General features: G+C 42.3%; 1 protein-coding gene across 3 annotated transcripts in view; it reads right to left on the reverse strand.

Annotated features, from left to right (window-relative positions):
- The window catches only part of NEXMIF (neurite extension and migration factor), a 194,663-nt gene that overhangs the window by 147,747 nt on the left and 27,864 nt on the right, over positions 1–19,052 (reverse strand). The gene's annotated exons all lie outside the window — the stretch shown is intronic.

A 19,052-nucleotide genomic window follows, 5' to 3' on the forward strand; every position in this document is an offset into this window, starting at 1 on the left:
TTTCTGTGACTCCATTTGGGGTTTTCTTGGTAGAGATAATAGAGTAATTTGCCATTTCCTTTGCTAGCTCATTTTACAGATGAGGAGACTTGGGCAAATAGGGTAAAATGACTTGCCCAGGGTCACACAGCTAGTAAGTGTTTGAGTTCACATTTGAACACAGCTCTTCCTGACTCTAGGTCCAATGCTCCATTCATGGCACCACCTAGATGTCCATTGGTCTGATCATCTACCTACAGCTCCAATGTTCCCTCTACTATACCCTTCTAGGGCTAGTATCAAAAATAATCACTGAATGTTTTGAGTTGGAAACAACCTTGTTTGAGAAATAAGGTTTTACAGAGTACAAACTGAGGTCTGAAGAGGTCCCTGCCCAAGGTAGTAGACAGTAAGTGGCCCTCTTCTGCTCTGCTGCCTCTTAGCCTGATTCTCCTAATTAATAGATAAAAGGCCCCTAACTCATCCTCTTGCTTCCAGTCCCTCTTTCATTCTTCATTACTGCTCTAGAAGCAAGATTCCTAAATTGACCTTATCTTTGCCATTTGACCACAGATCAATTCCTTGCAAAAAATTCTTCAGTATTCCCCAATTTCTACAGGATTGAACCAAATGTGGTATTAAATGCCTTTCAAAATTTGATTCTAGTCTTTCTTTCCAGCTTTCTCTCCCACTACTTCCCATCACCCAAACAGGATCACTTTCCATCTTGTCCTCTCTCACCTTCATACATTTGCTCAGACCATTCCCCATGCCTGATATGGATTATCCCACTCCCAGATTTAAAAGAAATTCTTTAGGTTTTTTTTTTTTTTTGCAAGGCAAACAGGGTTAAGTGGCTTGCCTAAGGCCACACAGCTAGGTAATTATTAAGTGTCTGAGACAGGATTTGAATCCAGGTTCTCCTGACTCCAGGGCCGGTGCTTTATCCACTGCACCACCTAGCCGCCCCTTAAAAGAAATTCTTACAGAAAATAGGGAAAGGGAAAGATAGAGAGGGTGAACACAACGTAGTGTGGTACTTTAATAATAATGTCAAGACAAAAGAAGAAATGTAATGTATCAACCACCAGATGAAAGAACACTGCCAATCATTGCTCATAAGCGAAATACAAGTTAACCCATCTCTGAGCATACTGTTTCACACCCATCAAAATGGCCCATGATAAAAGATGAAAATAGTTGTTAGAGGATCTGTGAGAACACAGGCACACTAATATACTGCTGGAAGAGGTAATGGATTGATCCAGATTCTGAAAAATTATTTGAATCTCTTGGAATTAAATGAGAAAAATCATTAAGCTGCTCATACCCTTTGACCCAGCAATCCCATTTCAGGATATCTACTTCAAATAGGCCAAAGGGTGAGAAAAGGGCCTACAAGAGCAGAGTGTCTTCTGTTTGGAGAGCTAGCTTGAAGCCAGACTGGGAAGTGCTCTCTAGGCCAAATGCAGAAGTCTGCATTTTACCCTGGAGGCAATAGGAAGCTACTGCAGGAAGTATCCAGAGTCTGGGAGAGAAACATGGTGGTTTTGCTTAACTAGTTTTCTTTATCTGGGAGAGTTCTTAGGGGAAGTATGTTGGGAAGTAGCAGTGATGAATGAAAAGAGAAAAAAAACACCAATAAACCTTTTTGGTAAGAATGAGGTCGAGAGTGGTAAAGCTCGGAATGATCTGAGGCTGATGGGGATCAAAGAAGGCTGAGGATCTGTTGTTTAGAGTGGGTGAGGCAATGGGCCCCAGATGAGGAAGACAACAATTCTTGTGATTGTTATTTGACTGTTCTTTTCTCAGCCAAAGAGAATAACTTTTGGAATGGAAACGACATAACCAAAATGGTTAATGGGGAACTGATACCCAACGTGAGTAAGGAGCTTACATGGAAGAATTGGAATCACCTAGGCGTCAATGATGTCCTCAGGTACTAAGAGAACTGGTAAAAACAACCTAGGAAGGAAGGAAGGAAGGAAGGAAGGAAGGAAGGAAGGAAGGAAGGAAGGAAGGAAGGAAGGAAGGAGGGAGGGAAGGAGGGAAGGAATGAAGGAAGGAGGGAAGGAAGGGAGGGAAGAAGAAAAGAAGGGAGGAAGGAGGGGAGGGAGGATGAAGGAAGGGAGGAAGGAAAGAAGAGAGGAGGGAGGAAGAAAGGAAGGGAGAAAGGGAAGGAGGGGAGGAAGAAAGGGAGGAAAGAAGAATGGGGAAAGAAAGGGAAGGAAGAAGAAAGGAAGGGAAGGAAGAGGAAATCATTAGGTGATGTAATTTTTGTGCCAAATGAGAAATAGGTGGGGATGAAAGAATAGAATCTTTTTTCTTTTTTTTTTTAGTTTTTTTGCAAGGCAAATGGGGTTAAGTGGCTTGCTCAATAAAATCTTTCAAAGGAAAACACCTTAATAAGAGAGAGGGTTGTGTTGTGTAGGTCCATGGAAAAGGAAAAGAGAAACATGTTATACCTGACTGATTTTGTTTTCTGATTTTTTACAGACTAGTGAGTTGGTCAAGAAAATACTCTGGGTTCCAAGATTTCAGCAAAGTGTCTGGCACACCATCTCATATTGCCCGTGTGGGGCAGGGCTCATTTCAGAAGATGGTTCCATGGACAGCCCAAAGAGGAGTCCAGCCAGCTCCATGTTAATCTCTAAGATGCTTTCCAGGGGAGGCCTCAGAGTTCTCTCAGTGCTGAGCTGGTTAACACTTGGTCAATCAAAAGCAAGGACCATTTGCTTCTCAAATTTGCACAAGTCACAAAAGTAGGTAGTGAGTTAGCATGTGAAATGACAAAGTCAGGATCCCAAAAGCCTAGTTAGGCTAGAACACAGGATCAAATTTAATAAGATAGAATGTAACAGGAATAGATATATGGATACATGTTGAACTTAGATTCCAAAAATCATACTCACAAGCACAAGATAAGGGAGGCCTAACCAGATAGCAGTTTCCCCTAAAATGATCTGGGGGTCTGAGTGGTCTGCAAGCTCTGTTTGAGTTGGTGGTGAGATGTAGCAACCAAAAAGCTAAGAGGTTCTCATGATCTTGATAGAAAAGAATCCCGTGAATGAACTAGGGATCTTTAGCCTGGAAAAGAGAAGGCTCAAAGAGGACATGAAAGCTACTTCGACTATTTAAAGGACTATAATAAAGAAGAATGATTAATCTTGTTCTGCTTGTTCGCAAGGATGCCCATCCTGACCCTAGGAGCTTTCTACAAAACTAAGTTGGTATAAGTAGGGAAGAAGAGAGACCTCTCCTCTTAAAATATTAACCAAGTCAGAGCTCTCCATCTACTTTCCTGAATTCATTATGGCCTAGCTGTCAGGCTTCCTCTACAGCAAGATCTTGAGGACCTTCAACTAAGTCACCTAAGACTATCTTAATTGTTTTGACCGCCAAGTCACAGCAACCTCATATTGAGCTTGTAGACCACTAAAACCCCCAGATCATTTTCTAGGAAACTGCCATCTAGTCAATGGAAAATAAAGACACTCAGGGGCTTCTCATGGGAAACTGACTCATGAACTGGCTGCCTCACTTCTCCTCATCTGAGTTAACTGTTGTATATTCAAGTTCAGATAACTGATGAAAGCCTCTGTTCCATGTAATTCAAGGAACAAAGTGGACCAAAATTTAAAAGAAAAAAAAAAGGTTGAGAGGCTGGTGTGTGTGTTTTTTAAAAAATAATGATAAAAACATATTCCTGCCTTCTAAAAATGAGTCATAATTTGCCTTAAAATAAACACCAAAAATCTGAAAGAGAAAAAAAAAATCCACATACAAAAAACCCCCTAAACCCTAATTATAACCTTCTCTCTCAAAAGCCTTCCAATTATCAGCTCCCAAGAACAGTATAATAACCGAGGAGGCACCATGCTCATTTCCTCCTGCAACAGAGTCTTCCTCCCTTCCACTCATATGCAGGAGGGGAGAAGTTCTCCCAGTGCATTAGCTGCCCAGCTAATGCGTAGTTAATGTAAGTGTTTGCAGAAAAACACTACGAGAATTTTCAAATAGAAACAATTAGCATTCATGGTAATTTGCATCTACTTTCCCCAGGCTGGAGGTTCTACATTGCCACCAATTTCTCTGATTTGGGGGACTTTTCTCTCGGTCTCGCCCAGCTACCCCTCAATTCAGTTCAATCCAACAAGCAGCTAACAAAAACGTACTATGTGCTGGACTCTGGGAATACAAAGACAAAAAAGGAACCAGTTCCTGCCCTCAGGGAGCTTCTGTTTTACCAATCCAGTTGCTGGCCAAAGGGCCTGACCAGAGTGTTACTATTGTACTATCAGGGGGATCTCCCAATTTACTAGTAAGAAAAACTCACCAATTGAAGTCTAGAGAACTCTAAATGGGAATTTCCTTACTGCTTAATAACACTGGAACGTCTGAATAGTGGCCCCTCATAACTCCCTTCTTGGGCATTTGGAGGTCCCAGATTCCCCCCCCAGGTCTCCGTCTCCAAATGTCCCTATTTATATTGGAGGCATTATCATCTCTCCAGTTAGCCAAGTTTCATAAGCACAGAGTCATCCTGGTCCCTTTTCTCTCCCTGTTGTTATCTGTCCTTCTGACTCAGAAGATCAAGGACATCATGTCTGAGGTTAAGGTACAAGGTGTCTATCTGTCTGATTATACAAGCTCAGAAGGTTCTGCCTTCTGAGGGACGCCAATAATCCTTCTGAACATGGGGAGTGGAGATGGTTCTGGATATTGCCACTTTGATCTAATCAAAGCTTGTCAGTCCTGCCTCTGCCCAATTTCTCACATCTATTCCCTTGCAGTCTCTCTTTACCTGGCCACCCCACCCCCAGTTCAGGACCTCAACACTTCTTGCCCAGACTCCTAACTGCTCCATGTCTTCTATTTCTCCATCCTCAATTTACCCTTCACTGCTATTAAAAATAAATCTTCCTAAGCTACCTCCACTGTTCTAAAATCTTCAGTGGCTGCCCATTGTTTCTAGGATAAAATATATTGTCTGTCTCTTTGAACCCTCAACATGATCTGATTTTACACTGCTTTCTCTACATTTGAGTCAGACTCCTAATTGTTTCCCCAACTCAACAAGTCATCTCCAGAGGCCTCTGTGGGAATTAAAGATAGTTAATTAACCCTAACTCTCCTCCCTCCACCCCTTGGGTTCCTATCTTCCTTCAGGGCTCAGCTCTAGGTCCTGCCACCAATTTAAGATCTGCCTTCCTCTCCCCAGGGCTTCCAGTTTGCTCACTCCTCCACACCTCATATTTGTTTAGTTGTTTACAAGATGGAACCCCTCCCCAGTAGAGTCCAAGCTCCCTCAGAGCAGGGAATGTTTTTAATTTAAGGCTTTAGATTCTTTCATTCCTAATCTATTTTCTTAGGTAGAATAAGCTCATTGTTAATATTTGCTGGTTGGGAAGGTGAACAGAAGGAGGTATGCATATATTCAGTCATTCACTCACCTATTATGTTCAGGGTCTGTGGATAAGCCAAGGACAGAAGGACACAGGGCTTATGCTCAAGGAATTACATGTGTTGTAAACAAAATACTAGGAGATTGGGGAACAGTTCATTCTGCCACCACAAAAACCTTCACCGAGGAAATGGTCTGTGAAGGGGTCAAGATTTCAGAAGGCAGAGATTGGGGAAAGGTGTAACCTGGGTTCTTCAAATGGGCAGAGGCAGGATTGACCATCCTGGAGGCAGTTAGAACCAGCTCTCAGAAGCCAATTGTGAAATTTTTGGTGTATTTTCAACTCAGAAGTCAGTAAAAATACAAATCAGTGCTTGATTTACTATTTTGTGGATTGTCTAGGCTTAAGAAAGGGATGGAGAAAATGTTAATAATGCAAGTTAAATGTAAAAGTTGTGTTGGAGGTACTCAGGTCTTTTAGCCCAGTACCTCCTGCCTTGGGGGGAGGGGGGCTAGAACTAGGTGTGTCCTAGGATTGTGAGTAGGTGGAATGTAGAGATGCTAATATCCCCCAAACTGTCTTAAAGGGAGAGCTAAAAGATTAACATGATTTTAACACACACACACACACACACACACACAAAAACACCAGGGATTTTAAACCCTTTATTTAAATATGTAAATTGTTATTTAAATAACAAAACATCTCTTTTAGGCTTCACCAAGCATATTCCTTTCTTACTCCTTATCCCAGTAAGGTAGGTATTATCTCCATTTTATGGTTGAAGAAAGAGAAGGTGAGAAAGGTTAAATTACTTTACAAATCACAGCATCTCTGAGTTGGAATTGAGCTCCAACCAATTTGTCCAATGCCTATCTGTATAGGAATTGACTCTCTAATTGCTTCTTTTCGTAGCCAGCTTTTGCTTCAAGACCTCCAAAGAGGAGGAGGTCATTTCTCTTTGCAGTAGGTCTAAGTATTCAAAAGGTCTTTATTTACTTCAAGTCGAAATCTGCCTGCTTACATCTTCCTTCTACCCACTACTCCTAGTTCCCACCCTCTGCAGTCAAATAGAACAGTCCTAATTCCACTTCTCCTTAACAGGCCTTCGAATATCCCAAGTTAGCTATAGTGTCCCCCTCTTTTCTTCTCTAAGGATCCCCACTCCTTCAAATCTTGCTCTTGTGACATAACCTCCCAGCCCATCAGCCTCTTCTGGGTGTTCTAAGACTTATCAGTGTTCTTTTGAAATGAAAATCGATATCGTGGATATTGTCTGACTGGCTAGAATATGGGGATATTTGCCTTCCGAGTCCAGGACACCATGCCAGGCTGATTCCAAAGTCTAGATCATATTGGCTTTTTTAGTTGCCATATCATGCATACTATTGCCTCACATTGAGCTTGCTCACTAAGATTCCCCAGATCGGTTTCAGGCAAATTGCTGTTTAATTATCTCTCTCCCCGGTTGTACTTATGGAATTGATTTCTTAAACCCACGTATAAGACTTTATATTTATCCCAATTAAATGTCACCTCTTTAGAGTCTTTCTAATATTCTGGCCTGTTGTATTTCTGGAACTCAACTATCATACATGGCTTAAGTTGTCCCATCTAGCTTCATTCAAGTCACTGATAAACAAAAAAGTTAAATAACCAAGCACATATCCATGAGACACTCCACTGGAGACCTCCTTCTACACAGGCATAGAACTATTAAAGATATTAATGGAGCACAGCTATTCACCAGGCTGGGAGTTGGGGAAAAGAAATAAAGCAGTCCTCAATGACAGATGCCCAACCCTGCCCCTAGACCCTCTTAGGAACTGAATTTGGTGCCTTCCTCATCCCAAGACCCTATTACCACAAGCTATATTTCTTCTGTCCTGTGTCATTACAATTCAACAGTATTCCGTCACTGGAGGGTCAAGACAGAAGGGTACTCCCACACATACTCCCAAATTCCTGCCCTGGCACCTCTTAATTCATTTTCTATTCCAGGATCCAAGAGGGTGGGGCTCTAGACTTGACCCCTCTGAAAGAATGGATTTGGAGATCTCTTCCCTCAGAGCCTACTGCTCCTGTGGAGGACATGCCTACTCTATCTTGTTTCATTTGAAGCATCAGGAAAAAAAAATCAACAGAGGCTACGAAAATCTTCAAAAGAATAGATAAAAAGCCACCTGACAACAGGTTCAAAATTATTAAGAAGTAAAATGCAAATTTACCCACTCAACCAACTAGCAAAGATGCCAAAAGATGGAAAAACTCATTGTTGGGGCTGTGAAAAGAAACATGATAATTCAGTACGCTTAGAATTGGGAATTGGTTTGACCTTTCTGGAAAACAATTTGGAATTACACCAAAAAAGGGCACTAAAATGTTTAGGATCTTTAAATCAGAACTTGACTACTATCTCAATGAGATTGCTGAGGGCAAAAAGAAACTCCTGTGTGTTAAAATGTTCACAGCAACATTGTGAGAAAAATCTGAAAACAAAATGTGTGCTGGAGGATTGGAGAATGACTGAACAAATTAAAGTTTGTGAAAGGAATGAAAAACTGCTGTGCCACAGGAATGCCAAATACGAGAATTCAGAGAAACATAGGAAGACTTATACAAAGTGACTACTGCTCAAATAACAAATAAAGCCAATGAGAACAATGGGGGAAAAGTCAGTCTGGAGAGGCCACAAAATAAACAAATAAACCACCTTTACTCATTCCTTCAACCTATCATACTATCAAACATCTTTTCTCCCTTTTACAGACTAGGTGGCATCTGCAGTGGATAGATAATTGGGCCAGTAGTCAGGAAAACCTGAGTTTAAATCCACTGTGCAACCCTGGGCAAATCACTTAACTTTTGTTTGCCCCAGTTTCCTCAACCGTAAAATAAGAATATTAATAGTACCTACCTCCCAGAGTTGTGAAAATCAAATAAGAGAATATTTTTAAAGTACTAAACACAGTGTCTGGTCCACAGTAGGTATGCTTTAATTTTTTTTTTACATTAGAAAAATAACCTCCCCTTCCTCACCTCCTACTGATTCCTCAAGTAATCTCACTTCTCACACTATCACTCAACTCCAACTACACTTCAAGGTCACTAAAGTTGTACGGCATCTTTTTCCCCTCTTGGACTTCTCTGCAGTTTTTGTTTTTTGGGGTTTTTTTGCAAGGCAGTGGGGTTAAGTGACTTGCCCAAGTCACAAAGCTAGGTAATTAGTAAGTGTCTAAGGCTGGATTTGAACTCAGGTCCTCCTGACTCCAGGGCTGGTGCTCTCTACACTGTGCCACCTAGCCATCCCTTTTCTGCAGTTTTTAACATTGTTGATCACCCCTCTTCCACAATACTTACTCTTGAATGAATAAATGAATGAAAAGGTCTTTATAAAATGCCTACTATTTACAAAGTGCTCCTCAGTCTACAACAGCAAAGCAGATGGAAAGGCATCTTCTTTAATATCATGTTCACTGACAAAATCATCTCTGGTTAAGATTTGAACCACTTGACCAGGTCAAGACCAGTGGCTAGGGTTTCTGAGGAATTGGGAGCTGCATAAGGGTTGCTTCCTGGGATGATGGCTGCTGGAGTGGGGGGCTTAGGCTCAGGGTCCTATCTCCATTGGGGTCTGAAGAGAGGTGGTGGTTGAGGTGATGGTGGTAATTTGATCCAACTGGCAGAAACAAAGAAATTAAAAAATGGCCCTTTTTTGGCACATGCTCCTGCTTCCTGCATCTCAGGGGGTCCTTTGCTGCTTTAAGCAGATGCTTCTAACTTGGTGTAGAAAGTTGCCCCCTTTTCCAGGGGAGTCATTTATCTGGCTTATGGGGGTCTGGGTGAGAAGCAGGGCCAATGGCCTCTATTCCTAGGGCTCTGCAGTCTAACCGCCCATAGATAACAGTTGGTTACCAATTAGTGTTGGTGATATTCAGAAATGTCCACCTCTTCTCCATAGTGAATGCTCCTCTTAATGATGCCTGCAGGGTCTGGGCTATTTCTATCTATCTTCTCTTGACCTCCAGAACATTCCATTCCCCATCATGCTACCCTCACCATTGTGGCCTGGTGTATACCCTCCCAACCCAATCTCACCATCATCTGGAAACTGGGCTTCTGGAGGAGTGCTCCCCCTACCCAGGCAGCCTCAGTCACCTAAACACATCCTCTGATCAAGCTACTATTCATGTACCTTGAGGAGCTCCATCTTGGACCACCTCCCCTACATCCTTCAAAGCAATAATAAGACCATGGCTTCTAAATAGGACACTTTGCTCACCTTCCCCAGCTGCCACTCCACTCTCTATGTATGTTTTCTCTCCCTAAGAGAACATAAACTCCTTGAGGTCAGGGACTACTCTCTTTTGTCTTTGGCACGCCACTGCATAACACAGTGCCTAACAAGTAACAGGTCCCTAACTAATACCTGGTTCTCCCCCTACCTCTTGGAGTCATCCTCAATTTCCTTTCCAGAATGATCAGTCAGTCCACCTGACTACACTTACTTTTCCCCCAAGTCCCTGCTCCTGGTACTTCTGCCCTCCCTCTTGAGCTTTCATTTATATCTTGTCTTCTCCTTCCTATCTCCATTTCCAGGGTCAAGCACATGGTAGGTTCTTATTAAAGGTTCACTACTGACAATCCATATTTCCCCTCCCCCCCCCCAACTATGAGAATTCTTCAGCCCTTACAAGACTCTGGCTTGGGCCTCTTCTCTCTCTGCATCAAGGGGGTCTTAATCTGGAGGCTTAATCTTTGGAATTTCAGTGAGTTCATGAACTTGGATGGGGAAAAAATGCATCTTTATTTTTACTAACCTCTAGTCTAACTGATACTTTGCATTTCCTTCACTTATTTAAAAACATTATTCTCAAGAGGGTTTTACTAGCCTTAGAAAGGGAGCCTATGTACAAAAAAAGGTAAAGAACACCCCCCTACACTGTCTCCCTTGTTTCTCTCCAGAATTCATTATCATATTAATGCAGGTAACTTTCAAATCTGGACCCACTCTCTCTCTCTCCTGGGCACCAGTCCCATGTCACAAACAGCCTGCTTGATGGAGTCACCTAGAAGCCCCATCAGGCTCTCAAACTCACCCTTTTCCCATTTCTTCTCCAAACTACCCTATTTCTTTGGAAGGGGCCATTAGCCTTCTATTCCCCCAGGTTTAGACTTTGGAGTCATGATTTTACTCATCTCTTTTCCTCATCTCCCTTACAGAATCAGTTGCAATCTTAGGAATTCTACTTCCACAATATCCCATTCAGGACCTCATCACCTCAAACCTAAATCATTACAAGAGCCTCCTAAGTGGCCTCCCTTACCTCCAATTCTGATCAAGAATCTTCAGTAGTTTAAAGGATAAAACAAATTCTCAGGCCATCATTCGTAGGCCTCCACAATCTGCCATCCTTTCCAGACTTTTTTCATACTACTATTCACACATACTACTATTCACACATTTCTCTAATGAGGAAAATAATTTTGGGATGATCAGAAAGGGGCAAAGATGGTTCCGTTAAAAGGAGATCAGCTGGAGAGCACCCTAGCTGGTTTTGATGAATTACCTCTTTGGATTCAGAAAGAACTTTTATGTGGGAATATTGAGTCTCCTCACTGCCTCACTGCCAAATTGGTTTACTGGCTATTTCCCTCACTCAAAGTTCCATCCCCCCTCTCCATGCCTTCAAGGATGCTGTCCCACATATCACACCATCTACCTACCCAGCTCCTCCCATAAAAAAGCCTTTCCTGATTCCCCAGATTGTTTTTGTTCTCTCCTTCCTTCTTCAAAATGCCTCATAATAATTTTTTCTGTGTGTGTATATGTATCTCCCCAGGAGAATGTAAGCTTCTTGAGGGCAAAGATTGGCTTTATAGTTGGCAGCATAACTCTTACTGAGCATTTAATCAATATTTGTTGAATTTCATTAAGTAATCTTTGGGGACAGTTCCAAGTTCCAGAATCACCTGCCTGCACTATTATCTAGCTCAGCTCTCCCTTATATTATCCACAAGAACAGCCGAAAACACTTGGTTAAATGCTTTGCTGTGATTTCAGTAAAGTAATAGGACTCCTCTGATCTCCCAGTCGAAGTAATTCCATTAACAACAACAAAAAAAAAGGAAATTTGGTTAGCTCTTAATGAAGATGGGTTGGCTTTTTCAGATCACTGTTTCCTTTTCTAAATGTTCACTAATCTCTCCTTAATAATACATAGTAGAATTTTGCCAAGAATCAAAGTCAAGTTCACCTATAGTTTACAGACTCTACTCTTTTCCCCTTTTTCTAAAATTAGGACAGTTTCCTTCCTCTGGTCCTACAAGGTTTTCCCTTTCTCCAGACTCTTTCAAAGCTCATTGGCAGAGGGAGACTCAATATCCCCACATAAAAGTTCTTTCTGAATCCAAAGAGGTAATTCATCAAAACCAGCTAGGGTGCTCTCCAGCTGATCTCCTTTTAACGGAACCATCTTTGCCCCTTTCTGATCATCCCAAAATTATTTTCCTCATTAGAGAAAACAGAAGCAAATTAAGAATCGAGTAGTTCTGCCTTCTCCCCATTACATGTTCTCATCATTCCAATCAGAACAGTAGTCCTTTCCATTCCGGGGGTCCTCTCTTTCTTTTTCCCAATGTAGCGAAAAGCTAACAGGCCACCAATAAGTCCTTCTTGTTCTTAGCTTTCCTCTTAGCCTGGGCATATTGTGAGCCTTGGAGCTCCAGATCCAGTTCTTCAAGGACCCTGCCATGCATCATAGTCATCCTCTCTTCCCTGCCCTGGCTTCTGTCCCCTGCTCTGGCTTCTGTCCCCTTTTTGTCCATATCTTCTTAAAACAAGGTGGCACTGAAGTCTGCTTTGGAATCCATCAGAACACAAGAAGAAAGCCCACCAGGGGGAGGGGAGACACGGTATCTTGCCCCTTTACTATGCTGAGGTGTAAAGACTTTGGTACCATGGCAGCTTTTTTTCTTTTTTCAAGAAAGCTATCACACATTCATAACACTAATTGATTTTCATAGAGAAGTGCACAGATGAGGTCTCTTTGGGAACTGCCTGCTACATTGGGGCTGGAGAGTTTCACTGGTGTGCCTTGGCTCCTTCATAAAAAATTTAATTAGCAGGGTCTCTGAGAATGAAAGCACAGTGAGGTCCCCAGCTATTGTGTGACGCCCCTCACTCTGATACACCGTGACAAATTAAACTGAGGCAAATTATGCCTGTCACACTGTGGGCACCAGAGGGATGCCAACCAAGGAGGGTGGGAGGTAGCTTTAAGAGGCATTAGCAGGAAGACCAGAGAAAAGTCAAAGCCAGAGAGCCTCCCAAAGACGAGGGAGATGAAGGGGGCTATTTGTCTCCACCCCTCCTTCCATCTGTCAATCTGGATGACTCCAGTGGATGGAGGGGAAGAAAGAAGAGAGGCTAGTTATTGAGCCACCACCCTCACAGTGGCCTCCTGGGAAAACATCTCTCTTGTGATACTTCAATGATCCCATCAAGGTAGGGGTACTTCTTCCATTGGCACAGGCTGCAAACCATCCCCATCTGCCCATACTGTGCGATTCTTCACCACATTCCCCTGTAAATCATTAAAGTGCTGAACATCAACCACTCATCTATTATTATTTGGTTCCTGGACTGTCTGGCTGTGATCATTCCCCCATATGACCAGCCAGTCATGTGGGACTTTCTGTCTGTGGGACTTTCTATCTGAGCCTTTCCACTGGCTGTCTCCCTTGCCTAGCAGGCTTTCTTTCTTCACATCCGCCTCTTGGAATTCTTGGTTTCCTCTACTGCTCAGATCAAATACCATCTTCTTCAGGTAGCCTTCCCTGTTCCCCAGCAATGGCTAACACATCTCCTCCCCAAACTACCCTGTATTCACTTTGTACCCATTCTGCAGATCCTTATCTATGCAGATGGCATCTCACCTCATTAGAAACTAAGTTTCTTCCTATATCTCCTTATGCCCGGGGGCCTAGGTAGCACAGTGTCTGGCACACCATTGATGTGATTCAAAATATTTGTGGATTGGGGTGGCTAGGTGGCCTCAGTGGAAACAGCTGGAGTCAGGAGTACCAGAGTTCAAATCCAGACTCAGACACTTCATAATCACCTAGCTGTGTGGCCTTGGGCAAGCCACTTAACCTCATTTGCCTTGCAAAAAAAAAAAAAATCTAAATCTAAAAAAAAATATTTGTGGATTGATTGATCTAAATACAGAAGAAGGGACAGAACTTATATACTGCCAGGATCCCAAGGAGAGAGAGTAAGTTGTGGGAGGATACCAGAGTCTAGGAGGGGGAAAAAAGCATCAGAAGAGAGGAAATGGAGGGCATGAGTCTCGCCACATTATTTTCAAGGACTGTGGCTAAGAAAGAAGAAGGAATATAGAGGGAAGAAATAAAGCCAATGCTGGTTCAAATCTATAGACTGTACTAGCAGAAACATAGAGTTGCAAGGGACTCCAAAGTTTACATGTTGACTTCCTTTTTTTGGAAAGGGACCAGACTCATCTTCCAGAGTTCGAAGCCAGCTTCAGACACCTACCAGCTGTATGACCCAGGGCAAGTCACTTTACCCTGCTTGTTTCAGTTTCATCATCTGCAAAATGAGCCTGAAGAAGAAAATGGCAAACAGGCACTCCAGGAACTTTCCCAAGAAAATCCCAAAAGGTTCACAGAGTTACAGACGTGACTGAAAATGACTGACCAGCACAATATTTTGCAGATAGTGAAACTGAGGCCCAGAGAAGAAAAAGGAACTTGCTTGAGGGTGAATGAGAGCCATGGGAGAGAGCATTTGTGGAAGTGTCACCCTGGAGGTGGGAACTACTTGATGCTCAGAGTCTGCTGGGAGAAACTGAGGATATGAGAGTTTACAAAGCTCGTACATGATCACACAGCATCCTGACTCCAAGTCAATTGCTTTAACTCCTAGGCCATGGTGCTTCTCAATGAACTTTAGCCAGTCCCATGGGCTAATAATGGCTGACATTACTCTAAGACATTAGCATACACTCAGAGTCAAGTCTTAATTCTACACATGGAGACTAGTCCCTCTGCTCATTATCCAGAGCAACAGTGACTTTCCAATCCCTTCCCCTGCCATTAATTTTGGGTGTGTTAAGAGATTAAGATGCCCAAGAAAATCAACAGAAAGGAATATAGCATCTACCTCATTTCAGGTGAGTTTTTTTCATCTAAAGGACAGGGATACTTATCCTGTTTATATTATAGGGTTGTTGGAGTGAAAGACCCTTTCAAATCACATGATTATATTCTAATACAATAAAAATAATGATATATAAGTGGTTTAATAAACTGGATCCATATTCATGATTTTTCAATGCTCTGTTTGGGATTAGCTGTAACATCATAGCATAAGGTATATCATCACACCATGGTCTCAAAGGTCATGCTAATGGAGAGTGGACTCTGATACATCCTAGCCCTAGCAGGGAAGGTGCTAAGGGCAAGGCTGGAATACAGGACTCAAGTCTGCTGGCAAAAACCCAACCTCTCATTCCATTCAGAAAGGCTTATCAGGACGGAATGTTTTTTTTTTTCCTTTGGTCACAATAATTTATGACATTGACTCCCTCGCTGTGTCACAGACAAGATCCTCCATCTCTCGGCTCTGGGCATTCTCAGACTGTCCCCCCATAAGGCTTTCCCTCTTCAGTTCTCCCCACTGACCTCCCTGGCTTCCTCTAGGTCTCAACTAAAATCCTATCTTTTATTAGAAGCTTTCCCCAACCCCTCTTACTTCACTCTATTGATTATTTCTCACTTCTCCCGTATATTGCTTACTTTGTCTATACAGACATATCTCGTTTTATCATGTTTTGCTCTATTGCACTTCACAGAGACTGCATTTTTTACAGATTAAAGGTTTGTGGCAGCCAGTCTATCAGTATCATTTTTCGAACATTGTGTCTGTGTCCTTTTGGTGATTCTCACAATATTTCAAACTGTTGTTACTATTACACCTGGTTTTTGGGGTTTTTTTTGTTTTTTTAATGGAGTTAAGTGACTTGCCCATGGTCACACAGCTAGGTAATTATTAAGTGTCGGAGGCCGGATTTGAACTCAGGTCCTCCCGACTCCAGGGCCAGTGTTCTATCCACTGTGCCACTCTATTACATCTGTTCTGATGATCTGTGATCAGTGACCTTTGATGTTACTACTGTAATTGTTTTGGGGTACCACAGACCAATATATCATCAATACTTTTTTATATCAATATATCCGGCAAACTTAATTGATAAATGTGTGTGTTCTGGCTGTTCCTAGTCAATCCCATCTCTTTCCCTCTCTTCTGGTCTCCCTATTCCCTGAGACACAACAACATTGAAATTAGGGCAATTAATAACCCTACACTGGTCTCTAAATATTCAAGTGAAAGGAAGAATCAATCACTAAGGCAAACTTCATTGTTGTCTTATTTGAAGAAATTGCCACAGTCACCCCAACCTTCAGCAACCACCACCCTGAGCAGTCAGCAGCCATCAACATTAAGGCAAGATCCCCCACTGGCAAAAAAGATTTATATTTAGTATTGTTTTGGCAATAAAGTATTTTTTAATTAAAAGTATGTACGTTGTTTTTTAATGTAATGCTATCACACACCTAATCAACTACAGTATAGTGTAAACATAACTTTGATATGTGCTGGAAAATGAAAAAAAATTGATGCGACTGGCTTTATCACAATATTTGCTTTATTGTGGTACTCTGCTACCAAACCTGCGACATCTCCAAGGTATACCTGTACTTGTTTACGTGTTGTCTCCCCCATTAGACTGTAAGCTCCTTGAGGGGAAGGGCTGTCATTTACCTATGTGCTTAGCATAGTGCTTAGATGCTTAATAAATATTTATTGTTTGACTGAAGACAATATAGTAAAGCAAAGGGCAGGTGCAATCTGAGTACAGATTTCCATCAACAGATGGAAAAGATACACAAAACAGTGAAATCAGGAATTGCACATAATAGTTATAATGTAGAAGACTAGAGACAAGGGAAGAAGGAAAGAGAGAGGTAGGAAAGATCTCAAAGGCATTCCTGGGTGGGGGGGGTCTTTGGACACTTGTCCCCATTCCTAGTCCTACCATTCCCTGGCATGGATAAGAGAAAAATGATTGTGTAATGTTGGTTTTAGAGCAAGAGCCCTTGGAAATTATGTGGCCCAATCATCTAAATCTAGAGTGGAGGAAAGTGAGGCCCAAAGCAGATTTCCCGAGGCTCAGCCAGCCAGTTGGTAGCAGGGCTGACATTTAAACCCAAATCCTCTGACAACAACAATGCCTTCCTAATCCATAGCCCAAAAGTCAACCTTTGCATCATGCATGTGGCTCTGCAGCTTCCCAGGCACATATGTACCTGTCATTTAATGGCCCTTACTAAACGCTTACACTGTAGCAGGTACCATACTTGTCCTCCATGGCTGCTCTAAATGGTTATTTCTTGGGGAAAGAAACATAAGTTATCCAGAGCTCCTCATTCCCGTCTCACTCATGAACACCTAACATTAATACACACCTACATGGATCCTTCTCCTCCCCCTCTTTCCCTGGCAGTACAACACACACAAGCCCCCAGGGGATGGCAGGGGAGGGGTGGGGCTCATGCAGCCTCCAGGATAGACACCAGACTAAACATGGCCAGAAATAGAACTCTGCACTGTGCCTGTCCTGACATTCCATCTGGTGGAACATGGAGGACTGGCGCGGGGGAAGGAGGGAAGAAAGGAGGGAGGGAGGGAGAAGGAAGAGTCCAAAGACAGCCCTGCAGGATTCAACAATTCAAGTCCACCAATGCTTATTAAGTGTTTACTATGTACCAGGCCCTGTGCTCTGAGCTGGGGATCGAAAGATGTAAAATGATCTGGTATGTTGCCTTCAATGAGCTTCCCATCTACTAGGCAAGATGCGAGGCACAAGTATAAGATGAGGCAGTTGGGGATAAAAGCAAAAAAGAGATGAGACAAAAGTGCTCTAGGAGAAATGAAGGACTAAATCACTAGTTGCAAAGGAGTCTCACAGAAGAGATGGCACCTGAGTTGGGCCGTAAAATGAGAAAAGGGTTTTCTTAGGCAAAGATAAGGGGGAAGGGAGGGCACATGAATGCACAAAGATGGGAAGGGATAGGATGAAATAGTCCAATTTGGCTGGAATATAAAGAGCATGAGGAGGAGAGATGTGAAATCAGATTAGAAAAGTCAGCTGGAGCCAGACGGGGGAGGGAAGGCATTTATATTTTATCCCAAAGGGCAGAGTTTTAACCCATTCTATCAAAGACCACAGGCCAGACTCAATAATGAAGCAGATTCAAACTGACTGGGGCCATGGTGAACATCTTCTGTTGGATGCTAAGGAAGGGTCACAGATCTCAGTGACTCCCCTGTGGGGCACTGGGTTCAGTGTTGGGCACCCCATTTTTGTAAGGGCTTTAAGAAACTGCAAGTTATCAAGGGGATCATTTCTGAGCATTTGAAAAGGGAAACAGGAAATTATTGTGCCAGACTAACTGTATTTCCTTTTCTTCTTTTATCAGGGCTACTAAAAGTTCTGCACCAGCTTCACCCCTGGCTGATGAATTCTAGAGCCCCAACTATCAAAGATAATCTGCTAAATTATAGAGAAACTGGCTTTTGCATTGGTGGAAGGAAAACCCACAAAGCCAAAATGGCGGCTCCTTAACATAATTCTGGTCCAGGAAATGCTATAGGTATATTATACCTGGGTTTCAGCAAAACATTTGATAAAGTCTCTTATACCAAAGGTGTCAAGCTCTCTATCAACCAAAGGCTCAAATGAGATTAAAAGGTTATTGAGAAATGTTTAACAAAATAAATACAAATACAATACAATTATTATCTGGTTTTCTAAATCAATAAGCCAGAAGGATCTAATTCTATTTAACTTTGTCACCACTGTCTCACACTATCCTTATGGGAAAGATATAGAGATATGAGCTCAATGATAGGACAGTTAGGTGGCCTCAGAATGGGTTAAAGGACCATTAATGAGTTCCCATCCACTTGGAATGAAGTTCCTATTAGAATGTCCAGGGTTCTATCCCTTGGCCTTATGTATTCAATAAAACACGGAGGGGTTTATAGATGAAAGTGACTGCAGAAACAGCTACATTGTGTGATGATCAACTATGATAAACTTCACTCGTCTCAACAAACCTGTGACCAAAGCCAATTCCAAAAGAATGAAATGTAATGGAAAATAGCATTGACAACCAGAGAAAGAACTGTGGAGTCTGAATGCAGACCAAAGCAGACAATTTTCACTTTTTTAAATTAGTTTTTTGTTTTTTCTTTCTCGTGTTTTTTTCCTTTTGTTCTGATTCTTCTTTTACAACATGACGAATATGGAAATATAATGTTTCTCCTTCATTCCCAAAGAAGACTGTGACGTCAGGGAAGAAGATGCCATGACAAGCGCATGAACTGGGTTTGAGTGAGGGGGGCTGAGTTAAGTCCCCAGCCTCACTTTTTCCTCCAGAGCCATCTAAGATCCAGTGGTCAGATAGGAATAAGAACACTGGAGATGACCCTGGATGTGAGGCAATCAAGGGTTAAGTGATGTGCCCAAGGTCACACAGTTAGTAAGTGTCTGAGGCTGGATTCAAACTTCTGACCTCCTG

This window comes from Macrotis lagotis, chromosome X (genome assembly GCF_037893015.1).
Source record: "Macrotis lagotis isolate mMagLag1 chromosome X, bilby.v1.9.chrom.fasta, whole genome shotgun sequence".
Classification (NCBI taxonomy): Eukaryota; Metazoa; Chordata; class Mammalia; order Peramelemorphia; family Peramelidae; genus Macrotis; species Macrotis lagotis.